Source organism: Equus caballus, chromosome 27 (assembly GCF_041296265.1).
Source record: "Equus caballus isolate H_3958 breed thoroughbred chromosome 27, TB-T2T, whole genome shotgun sequence".
Lineage (NCBI taxonomy): Eukaryota > Metazoa > Chordata > Mammalia > Perissodactyla > Equidae > Equus > Equus caballus.
Window position 1 is genome coordinate 51650266 of NC_091710.1, and position 14270 is coordinate 51664535.

The 14270-nt window shown below is 48.8% G+C and overlaps 2 long non-coding RNA genes across 2 annotated transcripts; one reads left to right on the forward strand and one right to left on the reverse strand.

Moving 5' to 3' along the window:
* Positions 1-3742: 3742 nt before the first annotated feature.
* Positions 3743-7506, forward strand: LOC106782651 (uncharacterized). Its single transcript, XR_001379918.3, has 2 exons — positions 3743-6121; positions 7302-7506. It is a non-coding gene; the product is annotated as an uncharacterized lncRNA (long non-coding RNA).
* A 946-nt stretch (positions 7507-8452) lies between these two features.
* LOC138921078 (uncharacterized) lies at positions 8453-14260 on the reverse strand. Its single transcript, XR_011433339.1, has 4 exons — positions 14022-14260; positions 11299-13523; positions 10261-10630; positions 8453-8615 (listed from the first exon to the last, which is right to left on the reverse strand). It is a non-coding gene; the product is annotated as an uncharacterized lncRNA (long non-coding RNA).
* Positions 14261-14270: the final 10 nt, after the last annotated feature.

The window sequence follows — 14270 nt, forward strand, 5'->3', positions numbered from 1 at the left end:
ACATTGTATATATTTCAGGTGTGCATCGTAATGTGTTTCAAATTCTGTGTTGATTCCATCATGTTCACCACCCAAAGACTTAGACTCCATCACCACACACATGCACGTCATCACCCCTTTCACCTTCCTCCCTCCCACCTTCCCCTCTGATACGCACTAGTCGAATCTCTGTTGCTATCTGTTTGTCATTGTTTTTATCTCCCGGATATGAGTGAGATCATACAGTATTTGACTTTCTCCCTGTGACTTATTTCACTTAGCATAATTCCCTCAAGGTCCATCCATGTTGTCACAAATGGCTGGATTTCATCATTTCTTATGGCTGAGTAGTATCCATTGTGTATAAATACCACATCTTCTTTATCCATTCGTCCCTTGATGGGCACCTGTGTTGCCTCCAAGTCTTGGTTGTTGGGAATAACGCTGCCATGAACATAGGCGTGCACGTACCTTTATGCATTTGTGTTTTTTCTTTGTTTTTTCCTCAATCTTAGGAATAGGAGGTGGGCTGGATGACAGTTCCCAGAAAGGTGAGGCAATAAGCCTTTTTGAGATAAGGGAAATGGGTGGAATCTGAACTGCCTCTAGAACTGCTTGCTACTTTTGCAAAGTTTTGTAAGTTGAAGAGACTGGCTCTCAATTTCTCAGAAATTTGGGTTGCAACTTTAATGACATTGGAGGTCAATCTACCTGTCCAACTCCCTCATCCTAATTGGCTTCTTTCCCTCTGGGTGCTTAGTTTCATTTTAACTTAGTGAAGAAGTCGAAAAAATTCTGATCAGGCTTTGAATATCAGCTTCCAGTTTTGCTGAATTTGTCATCATAAGGTGCTAAATACTTTCAAATGTCCTGTCAGGTTTCAGAGGGACAAACAGTAACTACCTGACAGTATTGAATAATTCCATTACCTTTAACACAGCAGTCTCCCAGAATGCCTCTCAGAGTCTCATTAACTCTGGGAGTATATTTTGATGGTGTCTGTAAACTATGGTCCCATACATTTTCCCTTAGGTACCTTTTATAACTTAATTTTCTATTAGCTTTTTGCAATAAAACTTTCAATAAGGTTATTTTGGAATTTTGAAGGTTTTGCTTTTAAGTGCACCTCTTAAATAATCTGATCTAATCAGGATGCTCCTTCTGTTGACAGCTATAATTCCTCTGAGGCTGGCGACAGTTTGGTAGGGCCCTTACCCAAGAATGACTGCAACCCACGTTTCTGTCTGACTATCTCTGACTACAAAATGGGGTGCCACTACGCTTTGTCTGATTGTATATAGAGACCTTGACCCGACAATTATTGAGTCAAGCCCTCAGGACACAAACAAGCATGGGAGGAATTTTTTTTTCTTTCTTTGTAAATATTTACAGCTTTTGGAACCTTTAGTTGAGCAATTATGCTGGAAGGTGGGGCGCTGGACTTTTAAAACAATTTCCCTCTTACTTGGATCTTATAAAGGAGCCCAGAAGTGTAGATTCCAAGTGGTTTCTGCTGGGTTTCTCTGAAATCTTGCTGCAGTGACACCAAGAAATGTCAATGCAAATTTTACATAGTTAATCTATAAGACAACTTTAAATCGTTCCGGGTTATCTTGTCAACCATTTACAGCTATCCCCATTTCATTAAGCACTTGCAAGTTTCAGCATGAAGCCAGCCAGAGTGCCGAGGGGAGGCTGCCCATTCGGGAATGGTAGGCTTTTAGAAGCTCAATTTCCCCTCTTTCTTTTAGTTTGTTTTTACTATAAAGTCTGACCAATTCCTAGGGGCAGTATAGTGGGTCTGCCACTCCCATGAGGTTCTCAGTCACCTCAGAACACCTTACAGCTGGGAGAAGCTGGTGGCCCTTCTCTTCAGAGCTGAACAAGTTCAGGCTCTCATTTCTCAGTCAGGCAGTTTGATCAGACTTTATACACAATTCTTCCAAATTTAAAGCCCAATTAAAAGTCAGCCTGCCTATTCACTCCAAAGTTCGCCCCATAGGCTCCCAAGGCCTAGGAAATTCCCATAGGTTTCCCTTTCCTAGGAATTTCCCACAGGTTCCTCTTATCTAGGGTATGACCCAGTATCCCAATAAGACACCCAGGCTTAAAGTTGGAAACAGCTCATATAAACTCTGGACTATTGACTTAGAATAAAGAGGTCTGAGTTTCGGGAGATCTCACCAGGGTCACCTGAAGAACGCAGTGATTCTTTGGGGCCAATGGGCAGTTTATACCAAAGGCCGGTTCAGTGTAGATTCCAAGTGGTTTCTGCTGGGTTTCTCTGAAATCTTGCTGCAGTGACACCAAGAAATGTCAATGCAAATTTTACATAGTTAATCTATAAGTCAAAATTGGGGTGTGCTTACTATGAGCCAAGTTTGAGGACTGTAGCCAAGTGGCCTTTCTTCCCAAGGGAAGAAAGGGCAACAAAGAAGTGGGGTGTACAGAGTGGTTATAGACCCTCTTAGCACAAAGGGCATACATCACACATGACAAGAATATCTCTTTAAAACTGTCACAGGATCTTCGCTGGCACAGCAGGGCGGTGGTCCCAAGGTGAGCACAGAAGGTCGGTAGTTGATGCTTAGTTCCCAGGAAGAGATGTTAATCCTTAAACAAATGCTGATACGGGGGGAAGTTACATCCTCATCTTTAAGGGCATCATTCTTGTCTTTGGGTCATAGTAAATGTTTCAAGCAGATGGACAATGCACGCTCCACAGACTGCCTCAGGCCCCTTTGGAAAAACAAGGTCAGGCCAAATTAGTTGTAAGTCACATGACTTCCTCATATACTCCAATACATCCGATTGATTTTCATTTATTCATCAATGGTAAGTCTGACTCTATTCAAGAACACCTGCCATGAGTGAGCACTTGTGTAAATAAACCTTCGATTTCCCATGCATCTCTCTCTGAGAGAGAAACAAGTCTTACTGGTCCTCCAGGGAAAACGCAAGCAGCCTGAGAATCAGAGCTGGAAGCCTTGTGACCAGAGATGCTGAGAGCTGGGTGAGGCGGCCCGGCAGGGACAACATGGACCATGAGGACCTTCCCAGACACCATTGTGAAAGGTAACTCCCAAGGGCCACACGTGGGCCTCCTCTGAGCCAGGGGAGGACTCACAAACAGGCCCAGTGGGAGTGTCTATGGTACCTCACCTCATTCAGCAAATTTGAGCTGCTTCTTTTCGGGGAGAAAAAGTGGCCCTATGCACACTGTGATGGAAGACTTTGGGGCTGAAACCCCAGATGTGAGAGGTCTGTCATTCCACACAGCAAACCTGCATCTGGGCCTTGTCACATGAAACACACACATGTGGGCCATGATTGTGAAGAACACAAATCATACACCTTACCTTCAGTGACCTTGTTCTGCCCTTTACAGTATAATCCTCCCCTGTGAGCCTGGACCAGAGATCTGCTGTCAGTTCACTTTAAACTAGTGCTACAGTAATCACCCATCCAAAATCAGATCTTTCATTCGCCCCTGGTAAAGAACTAGGAGGAGCAGAGCTCCTGACATTACTGAGGACTTGTTGACAATGAAAGTCATGGACAGCCCACCTTTCTCCACCTCCTGGGAAGCAATAGGTCAGTGAGGAATGCAGAACTCTGGTGACAAGTGGACAGTGGGAAAAGTGACTTTCTGATGAAATAACAGGATAAACATTGACCACGGTCCACTCTGCCAGCACTGCCCACGCAGTGTTGGGAAATGTCTTCTCCCGTGATGGGAAGGCCAGTGAGACCCAGATCAGTCAGACCCAGGGGGGAGTCTCCCCATTTGAACTTCAAAATCTAAGGTGAGGCCCTGCTTCCTGATCCTTCCCCAGGGGTCAGCAAAAAGAGCCCGTCATGTCCCTGCTGTGGGTGTGGATCCTCCATGGCTCCCACCTTCCCAGCTTGGAGCAGGAAGGCAGCTCCAGAGGCTTCTCTGGAAGCAGCCGCTGGTCTGGTGGGTGACAACTTCCTGCCACCACATAAGGCTGATGCCGTGCTGTGACCATGAAGCTTGAGCCTTGCTTTCCTTGGTCCTTTTTGAAGAAACTGGAGACATCTGAAAGCCCCTGTGGAAGGCTGAACAATGATGCCAGGGCATCAGCTGTCAGCTCTAGAACCTGTGAACGGACCTATTTTGTAAAAAGGTCATGGCAGATGTGATTAAGTTAAGGGTTTTGAGATGGGAGATTATCCTGGACTTTTCCAATGTGCCCTAAACACCAGCACAAGTCATAAGACAGATATACAGAGGGAAATCAGAACCCACAGAAGAGCAGGAGGCACCGGGTCCACAGAGGCCGAGACTGGAGGGGTGTGACAAAAAGTCAAGGGCTGCTGGCAACCACCAGAAGCTGCAAGAGGCAAAGGACAGACTCTCCCTAGAGCTTCTGAGGGAGTGTGGCCCAGACAACACCGTGACTTCGGCCCAGGGACACTGATCTCAGAGTTCTGGCCTCTTCGGCTCTGAGAGAATCACTTTCTGTTGTTTGAATAAACTACATTTATGATCATTTGTGACAGTGGCCTCAGGAAAGGAATCCAGCTCTAACCCCCACCAGGCACTGGAGAAACACAACACAGAGAAGGACATTGTGGCCCCTATGGAGAAGGACGTTGACGAGAAGTACAACCCCACCTGGCACTGCCTTGTGGGGAGGACCTTCAGGTTACGTGACACAGGAAACCACACACTTCATCTACATCTGCTTGGGCCAAGGGGCCATTCTGCTGTTCAAATCTGGGTAAAAGCAAGGATGTGCCACACACCCAGTGATCCATCCCAAAACAAGTACTGTGGCCTATATTCCAAATACCAGGGACTGGAGTCTTCTGCCTCGCCTGAGGGAGAAACCTCGATCTTTGAACCTTTACCTTGTTGTTTCATACAGGGCATGCTCCTTCCGAATTTGTTGTGGTTAAAAAGCAACTAGCAAACAGCTTATGTTTGTCTTTATTTTCACTGAGAAAGAAGAGACTTCACTACTTCAACAAGAGGGTCCATCTTGTCAGGACTTGCTGTTATGGGAGAAAATCGTGACAGATCACTTGTGCACTTATCCTTCTCATGACCACTGTGACATGCCACACCTGCTTCTACTGCAGGCGTGAACAGCAGAGGAGGCCCATGAGAATGTGCATGAAGACTGCACAGCAAAGCTATGGCTGCAAATACCTCCCCCAAGCATCTCCAGGGGTCCCGCGATATCTAACAGGAATCCAGAACACTCCCCCCATATCAGATGTGAAAGCACTGCTTTACCTGACTACTACAAAAGTGCAACTCTGTTCCTAGGGTCCCCCACCAACCATGCTGAGCCCCCCATCATGACTGGGCTTTGTCTGCCTTGAAGCCTCAAATCTCATGTGTCAGCCAACACACTTGCAATTGTATATAACCAAGAACTCAGCTCAAGCTGGAAGAAATAAACAAGGGCCACAGCTGGAGCAATCCAGAAGGTCAGGCTTAGGGGTCCTTGGACCCATTGGGGACCAAGTTCGCAAGAACCCAGGATATTTTCACCAGTGTCTGATTTATGCCCAGCTCCCCTTCTTTACAAAAGTGAGAGGGCTGCTGCAATCCTGGGGCAACATTGTTTTTGTACCTTTCAAGACAATAAGAGCTTTTATTTCTCCAACGACTGAACAAACATACTGAGCTTCACAGTCATGGAAGTTTCCACCACAACCACCTTCCCCTCAACCCGATCATCATTTTGGTGAATGGAATCTCCCCTCTAGTTGCTGGGGCCTTGGGTAGGGGTACAACCTTGAACACTCTCTGAGGTCAGGTGTGTGGGTCAAGTATCCGACGCCGGAGCGGGAAGTGAGGTCATTCCCACCTGAACAGTGTGTCTGAGAGAGGGGGGTTGGGTAAAGGACAGCGTCCCAGATACAGACATCAATAGTTGTGTTGTAATCAGGATCATAGCAGGCAAGCTTCCAGAATCAAATGTTGTGCAATCACCAAGGAGCCATATAAACAGTGGCTCCCCCCACTTGCAGCAGCCTCGCTGGGTCCCAGTCTCAGAGCAGCTCCTCCATCTCTTCCCACCACCCAGCATCCAGCCGGCGTTCACCATGCGGGGCCTCTGCTTCGTGCTCCTGACCTGCTTCATCCTCTTTCCTCACTTTGCCACAGGTGAGCTCTGAAACCAGGCTGGTGTGGGGTCTCAGGGGTCTCATGCCCAGGGAATGGGGACCAGGCCGTATGGGGGAGTGGCTCAGGATCTGGAAATAAGTAATAAATCTGAGCATCATGGAGAGCATCAACCAAAGAATGAATGTCTCAGGGGAGATTCTTAGCTTGATCTTAATGGACTGAAACATGGTCCTCAGTATCTCTCAGGTTAAGGATGGAGTCATTTCCCTGACATGGACCCAGTGAGTAGCTAGAGACAACACCACTAGGCCAGGCCAGGCTTTCAGGCTGGCAGGTGTGGCTGGCTTTGGAACAGGCCAAGGGGATAATAACCACGTAGGAGGTGCCGGCCCCAGGGCTCATTTGCTGTCCAACTTCCGTGCCAGGGAGAGAGCCCAGGATATAAGAGAGAGCTGAACCCAGGAGCCAAAATACCATTGTGTGTTTCTCAGCTCCAATGGTGACTCGCAGTGTGTACTTAGACAAGTCACCGAGCTGTCCTCAGACTCAACTTTGTCTTCTCCTGAAAAGGAAGACAAACCCCAGAATCATACAGAGTCTGGTTGAGGGCAAACAAGGGAGAACTTAGGCAGGGCCTTGCAGAGCAGCAGAGACACGCCAGGTGTGTTCCCCCTCTGTGATTCCTGCCTTTTTACTTTTTGTGGCCTCTGTCTGACAGCCCATGGTGACAGGCCCACATGCCAGCCCCTCCTGAGGCCTGGATGCTGCACAAAACATGGCAGGACAGAAGGTCCTTGACGCCTGTCTGCTCTTTCTGCCTTGTTCCTCTGACCCAATCTCTCCTGCCCTTTTGTGCCCAGGGCATGTAGGGGTGTGCATTGTGGGTTGGTCTTCATCAGGCTGCATGAGGCTACACAGAGTCCCCTTGAGCATCTTGAGCAGGGACTGGACGCTGGGGTGCAGGCAGGGGAGCCTTGAGTCAGCATTCAGGGCAGACACTTCAGTACCTGCCCTCTTTAGAGCAGAGGCTGTCCTGCCCGCCAGGAACCAACGCAGCAGTGGCAGCAGAGCAGAAGGAGCCGGGGCTCCGTAGGATTTCTGAGGGAGGCGCCTGCAGAAGGAGCCTCTCCTGCGGGCTCTGCGGTGCACATGTCATGACCCCGAATTCACAGGGAATGTTGCTCCTGACTGTGTGACTCAAAGAGTTTCCTCTCCACAGCCCAGGTCCAGGATGTAGACTCAGAGAAGGAGTGCTATAAAAGAGAGGCCGAGTGTAAATGGTTTTACTGCCCAGAAAATCATCACCATCTTGGTACCTGTTGGTTTGGGATAAAGAAATGCTGTCTGCGCTGGGAATGAGCTGAAGAACATGGGAGGACAAGGAGCCCGGAGAATGAAATAAAGGCCTGACTGTAACTCTGAAAGTGCTGTGGTATTGTTTCCCAAAAGTAAAGAAATGACCTGTGCTGTATTTGAAAAAAGTGATTATTACATGTGACGGTGTCTGGGAGAGACGTGTGTGTGGAAGCAGAGAGGGAACTGACGCGTGCAAGGCGGGCCTAGGAGAGGGGAGGCCTGGCGTGCCTGAGATGGTAGATGCTTTTACATGGAAATGTTGGAGTTTCAGGTGTGTGCTGGAAGAGGGGATTCAAGATCCCTAATTATGGGAAGGTGACGGTGGTGTCCCCGTATATGGCAGATGTGTGTGCAGGGGGAGAAAAGGAGGGACATTCAATCAGGAATTCACCTTATTCTGTGAGACCCCACCCTTAGAACATATAGGCTTAAAACACCCTGCTCTTGAGTAAGCTCATGATTACATGGTGGGCAAGAGGAGCGGGGCTCAGGTGAGTGATTCTTCTGGTCACATCTACCAGGCATTAGTCCCCTGGGTCTGTCATAACAAAGCACCACAGCCTCGGTGGTTTAAGCAATAAAAATTGATTTCCTCACAATTAGAGGCTGGCAGTGCAAGGTCAAGAGGTCAGCGAGGCTGGCTTCTTCTGAGGCCTCTCTCTCTCACTTGCTGAGGGCTGACTTCTCCCTGTGTCTTCCCATGGTCTTCCCGCTGTGCACACCTATGTCCAGATTTCCTCTTCTTGTCAGCACACCAATCATCCTGGCTTAGGGCCCACCCTAATGACCTCATTTTAATTTAATGGCCTCTTTAAAGACCTTTCACCAAATAAGGTTACATTCTGAGGTACTAGGGGTTAGGACCTCAACATATGAATTTGGGGGGACACAATTCATCACAGAACACCTGGGCTTACTCCTACACCTGCAGTCAGCTTCCAGGTTGACTGGGGCTGCCTTCTGGCTGAGACAATGGGAAACTCTGAGCTGAGTCTCGTCTCATCTCAGACTCACCCAGGCTTGTTCTCATCGTGGTTTCCAGGGTCTCAGCAGAACCAGAGGAACCACGCAAGGTGTCTTGAAGTCTAGGCTCATAAGTGACCCCAATGCTGTCTTCTCTTGACCAAAGCAAGGCAAAAGGCCAGGGCCACTCCAGAGTTATGGAAACAGACTCCACCTGCAGACGGGAGGACATGCATAGTCACACCATTGAGGTCCGATTCAGGGAGAGAGGTACAATGATGGCCACTCTTCCATCAACCACAAAGAGTATCCTGGGCCCTTCTACCAATATGAGCCTGTGTGTTGTGTGAGGGGCTTAACTCGGCTCAGGAGAAGGCTCAGACCTTCACAAATGCTGCCTTAGAGACAAGATTCTCTGGACAACTGTCCAGATGGATCAAGGTTCTGCTCTGGAGACAAGACCCAGAGTCCTACCAAGTATAGTCCAGGGCTGTGATGCTGGTGGAGGAGCTTGCTGAAAATATCATGCATGACTAGTTCTTGTAGAGAAAATCAGAATTTTCTGGAGTCCTTCATACTTATTTTGCCCTTTATACTGTACTGATTTTTGGAATTTTTAGAGGGCAGGGACCCTATAATGCCATCTGTGCTGAAAGTCCCCGAAGGACTTCATCCGGATCTTTCCCTTCCCTGGGGACCTCTGTGTCATTGGAGGCTAGTGTCTCTCTTTACACCCAGGACCAGGACTGAGTCGGGGAGGTGAAGGCGGGGTCTTTAACACCCCCATCATCTCCTGCAGGCTCCTCCCTACAGCTGACCAAGGAAGGATGAACTAGAGATAAAGCCGAGAACTTGCAAAACAAATGCAGCTTCAAAAACATCCCCCAAACCCTCCACCTCACTGCTCTGTCTAAATGCTTCCTATGTAGACCTCTGGAGCCCCCGCCTCTGCCCACAGCCCCTTAATCAGAACACGCTCCAAGTCACAGCCTAACTCTCCTGCTGCATCTGCCCCCTGCCCTCTCCTGCTGTCTAATCATCTCACCGCACACACCCTGCATGTCCATGCTGTGTTCATGCCCACAGGGAAGGCCCTTCCCCAGCTTAATTGTAGCTCCCCTTCCTGCTACCCATGGGGCTTATTCACCTCTTCCTCTGTTCTCCCTGAACATCCATCGAGCAGAGCTGTTGAATCCTAAAGGGTGGAGGAGAGGAGAAGGGAAAGTCTGCACAATGACTGGCTGAGGGAACAGGATGTCTGCAAATCACCATCCTTTATAACCGCAGACCCCTGCATGCATTCACACCACTGGTATTTATTGTGTTGCCTCTCTGCCAGGTCCTGGGATGAAGGACTCAGATAACATCCCTCCTCCTGGTATGACATTCTAGTAGAGGCAGATGGACAATGAGAAAATCAACTCATTAAGTGACACCTGTGATGAGAAGAAGAAAGCAGAGCAAGGGGATGCCTAGTGTCCATGAGGTGCTATTTTATACTGGGTGGCCTGCATGAGCCTCTTTTTTGTGTTTTCTATTGGTAATTAATGTCAGTTTGTTATTAACACTCTCGGTAGGACCTGCACCAAGGAATTCCTCCACCTCCTGTAATAGCTCTTACAAAGGAGGAGAGAACAGCGATGTCCTCAGACCCCCTGACACAGACACAGCACTGGACTCAGCCCGTTTACAGATTGCTGGAGGGGAGGGAGCTGCCCCACATTCCTCCCTCACTTCACCCCACATCTTCAGGAAGGCTGCTGACTCATGGGACAGAGTGGTCTGCTTCTCCCAGAGATATTGCCTGGTCTGTGATGAGGGACAGTGTGGGCATGAGCCATTGCCCCAAACATACTCACAGGTAGTTCCTTGTCTCTGGTAGGAGGATGCTTCCAAATTCGTCCAAACGAAACATATCTTGCAGTTGGGAGCCTGAGCTTCATGATCTCCAGAACTTTCCTGGCAGTTAAATATGCCCCTTTGGCAGCATATGCCCTTCACGTCAGCAGCACCCTCCCCGCTCATGATCCTCTCCTCCAAACAAGTTCAAATGAGATTCAGGCAGGAAAGGATGGAGAGTCTGAGCAAGTCTTGAAAAGGGAGACACATAAGCAGAAAGGTCCTAGATCTGAGGTCAGCAGACACTGCAAAATTGCTCTGGCCTGCAATCCCTCTTCCTTCTGTGAGCTGGGACAGCCATTTCATGACGCTATAACCACCACCTGGATGCTGAAGGCAGGAGGAGAGACGGTGCTCAAGCAGAATCCTGTGATGTGGTAAAGGACATACACTCTGGAAATTTTCTCAATACCTTCTCCCTTCAGTTGGGTTTTGATGCTTCCTGGCCTTCTCCCCCGATGCTCATACAATCCATTAGCTTTTCTCATCATCTGCCTTCCAGTCAGCTCTATCCATGGATCCTAGGCACAACCCCGTGGTAAGGGGGAGCTGGGGTGACTTTCCTCTCACTACTTACTTCACTGCACCGTGCCACATAGGAGCAACCTTTGAGTCACTAGAGTTTTGAAGATTGTGTCTCTATAGAATCTGAACTAGAAATTTCTACAGGGAGAATTCCACAGGGAGGGAACTGGATGAAAGAGTTGGAGAACTCAAAAAGCAAAACAGGAAGAGTGGGGAGACAACCACAGCATGCAGCCCCCACCCCAAGGACTGGGAGAACAGTGTTAAAACATTTGGGTTACCAGAACCCAGGGACTCGGAGAAGGACCCTCACCCAGCTACAAGCCTGCCTCTCCGGGAGCTCTTCTGGGGCACCACATGCTGGCTCCAGGAGTACCAACAGAGACAGCCTGGAAGCATCAAAGCTCCAGGGCGGAGAGCCATTGCTGGGGCATCCAGAACAGGGGCAGGAAGCCAGCAGAAAGAGCAATCACCCTCTCCTCCTCTTCCTTCCCGTCTTCTGTGGCTCCTGTCTGCAGAACCCAAGGGACGTGGCAGGCAAAGGAGGAACACGCTTTGCAGACTCTCAACCTTGGCCTCACAAGGTGGGCTTTGAAGAATTGTCTGGAGCTGAGGGACGATACTCGATTTGCTGGCAGTTCGGCAAGCTGAGTCAAATTACTTCCGTCCAGGCACCATAACCATGACTCAATGGAAGGATATCCACATCCATTAGTGCGTAACCAACCACTCCAACCAGAAGTGGCTTAAACCAACACAGATTTTAGGTGCTACTCATTCTGTGGCCCAGTAGTTTGGGCTGGCTCTCCCAGAGGAGATCACGTGCGGTCCTACGGCGTTGGGACTGGACTGGGCTGTCTCAGATGGCCTCACTCATGTCTGGAGTTGGGCTGTACCTCCAAGAGGTCCCCAAATTAGGCCTCCACTACCCCCCAGAGACAAGGAGACAGCAGCTCTATTTTCCCAGTCACATTTCAGAGAGGAGCCCTGTGGCCCTAAGAAAGACATTCCTGGGCTGTAAAACTGGCAAGAGACTTTTCAAAAGATTTATATACCTCTCCAAGGGACAGAGAAAGAGTTTACAGTGACAAGTTTTCTAAGTAAATGCTCTGAGGAAGGGGAAGTCAGGGGCCTGGAATCAGGAGGAAGTCCCTTCTAGTTTAGTCTAACTGAGGGGACATCAAGGCTGGATGGTCAGAGGCTGGTCCAGCTTCTTCACAGGACAGGATCCGGGTGCTGAGAGAGAGAATGAGAGAGACAGAAATAGAGAGACAGAGACATATAGAGAGACAGAGATAGAGACACGGAGACAGAGAAAGAGAGAAGCAGCTGCGGGGCCTCTGGGCCTGCGCTGGGAACTCCTGCAACATAACTGCTCCCACATTCTCTTGGTCAGAGGAACTCACAGGCCAGCCAAATCCCAGGGGGTGAAGAAAAAGCTTCTCCTCTTATTGCAGAAGTGGCAAAGTCACGTGGCAGAGAGGTGATCACGTGAAGATGGAAGGAAATGTGGTCCCTTTTTCATATCTGCCACAAAAGGCTTAGTTAAGGGGTCAGGTGTGGACACTTAGTCAGACACGCTTCTCTACCTTCTGAGATTTCTGCTCCACCCACTCCCACTCACCGTCTACTTCATCCCATGGCTCTGATTTGGGGTGGGAACCACTATTTTCTGAGCTGAGGCTATTCCCCAGGGACAATATACCACTTTCCCCATGATGTTTTCTACTTTTCCTTTGAAAAACACCTCCCACAGATTCAAGACAGAAGACACTGACTAGAGCTCTTATTCATACTGCTGCTGTCCCAAGACAAAGACCCACCTTCAAATTTTTAAAGCTTTGCCTTCTTTTTTGCACATATGAAATATGGGACACGTGGAGATGCCTTGAATAACACCTAGGTATTAGGGCAAACATTTTGTTCTAAAACTTGAAATGTTGAGGAGTATATGGAATACCACAGTGATCACTCCTCAACCATAAACACCCCCTACTCCCAATCCTAACTCCTGTACGTGATTTCAATTTTATATTCCTTTTCTAGCAGCTAGGGTCCTGCTCCCAGTGTGTACAAACTGTGACATTCTCCCTTTGAAGGACAACTTGGAAAGGAGCATCTGGGGACTGGAATCAATGAAAGGGGAGGTTGTAGCAGAGGAGAGGAGTGGGACTTTGTCAATAAGGTTTTGGGGGACATGAAGCTGAAGGACTGGAAACCCAGACCTCGGGACTGCACGCTTGTATTGGATTAGAGGGAAGAGATTCAGAATATTTACAGGACATTTTGATTGTCTGTGTGGTAGAGCTGACTCTCTGAAAAGGAGAGAGATGTAGAAGACGAGAATTGGAACTTCTGACGAGAAAACAGGAAATGCTTTGAAGCCTGATGGCAAACTGGGCATGAGGAGGGGAGGAAAGGCTCTCAGGATAAGTAAACATTCCCTTTAAGGAAATAAAGCATTTGATCAGAAGCACAGTGAAACTGTAGGGAGGAACCAGAGATGTCTGACTCTGTGGTGTTATTCTGGTAAATGGGAAACAATCAGAAGAGTTTCACAGGTTCAGCTGCACCGTCCACTCTGCTCTTCCCTTCAAGAGGGTGCGTTCTTCCACGGCGGGTGGCTCTGCTGCAGGACTTGCCCAGGGAAGGAGGGAGCGCTCCACCTCACCCACCACCTGATCAGCGCAGCAAGGTCCTGGGGATGGGAAACGCCCTTGACTCAAGGACGGCACCAAAAACTCCCCAAAATAAAAAGGAGCAAGAGTTTGGCTATTGCCTGATTTAGGAGTTAAAGACTCCATCTTCGTCATCACCATCAGCATGCCAAAGTACCACTTCTTCCTTAAATTATACGACAGATTTAGATAAATGGATAGATAGATAGAGGGACAAATAGATAAAGATCCTGAGAGAAGGTTTTCCACCACCCACCTTTCCGTCTTACATCCTGGAATCTAGATTAACTCTCAAGCCCATCCGGAAAATCTTTAGTGAGGACGAGACCCTAATGGATTTGGGCAAGAGAAGCAGAGAAGTAGCCAGTTAACATCCCCTGTAAGACTTCTAAGGACCAATTAAGGCCTGGAATCCCACTCCTCCCACAGACACGGGCACTCTCTGACTGGTGGGTACCCGACTGCCTTTCAGTGGCCCAGAGGCGGTGACCAGTTTAACCACCCCCTGACTAACTTACCTGCAGTCACAACCACCAGGAAGCACTTTTCCAGGGCCCATTAGAAGGTTGGGAAGAGCAGAGAAAAGGCTGCTGCCCACATGATGAAGCGGGATCTGATTTGTACTTTCCTCCTGGGAACCAGAAACGCTGCCCTCCCTCCCCGCCCTGCTGGCAACTTGGGTAAAGCAGAACCAGACATGTTATCCTAACAGCTCAGGCCCAAATGCCCCTGGCAGGCGGGTCTCTGGCCGGAAATCTCCCCGCCTT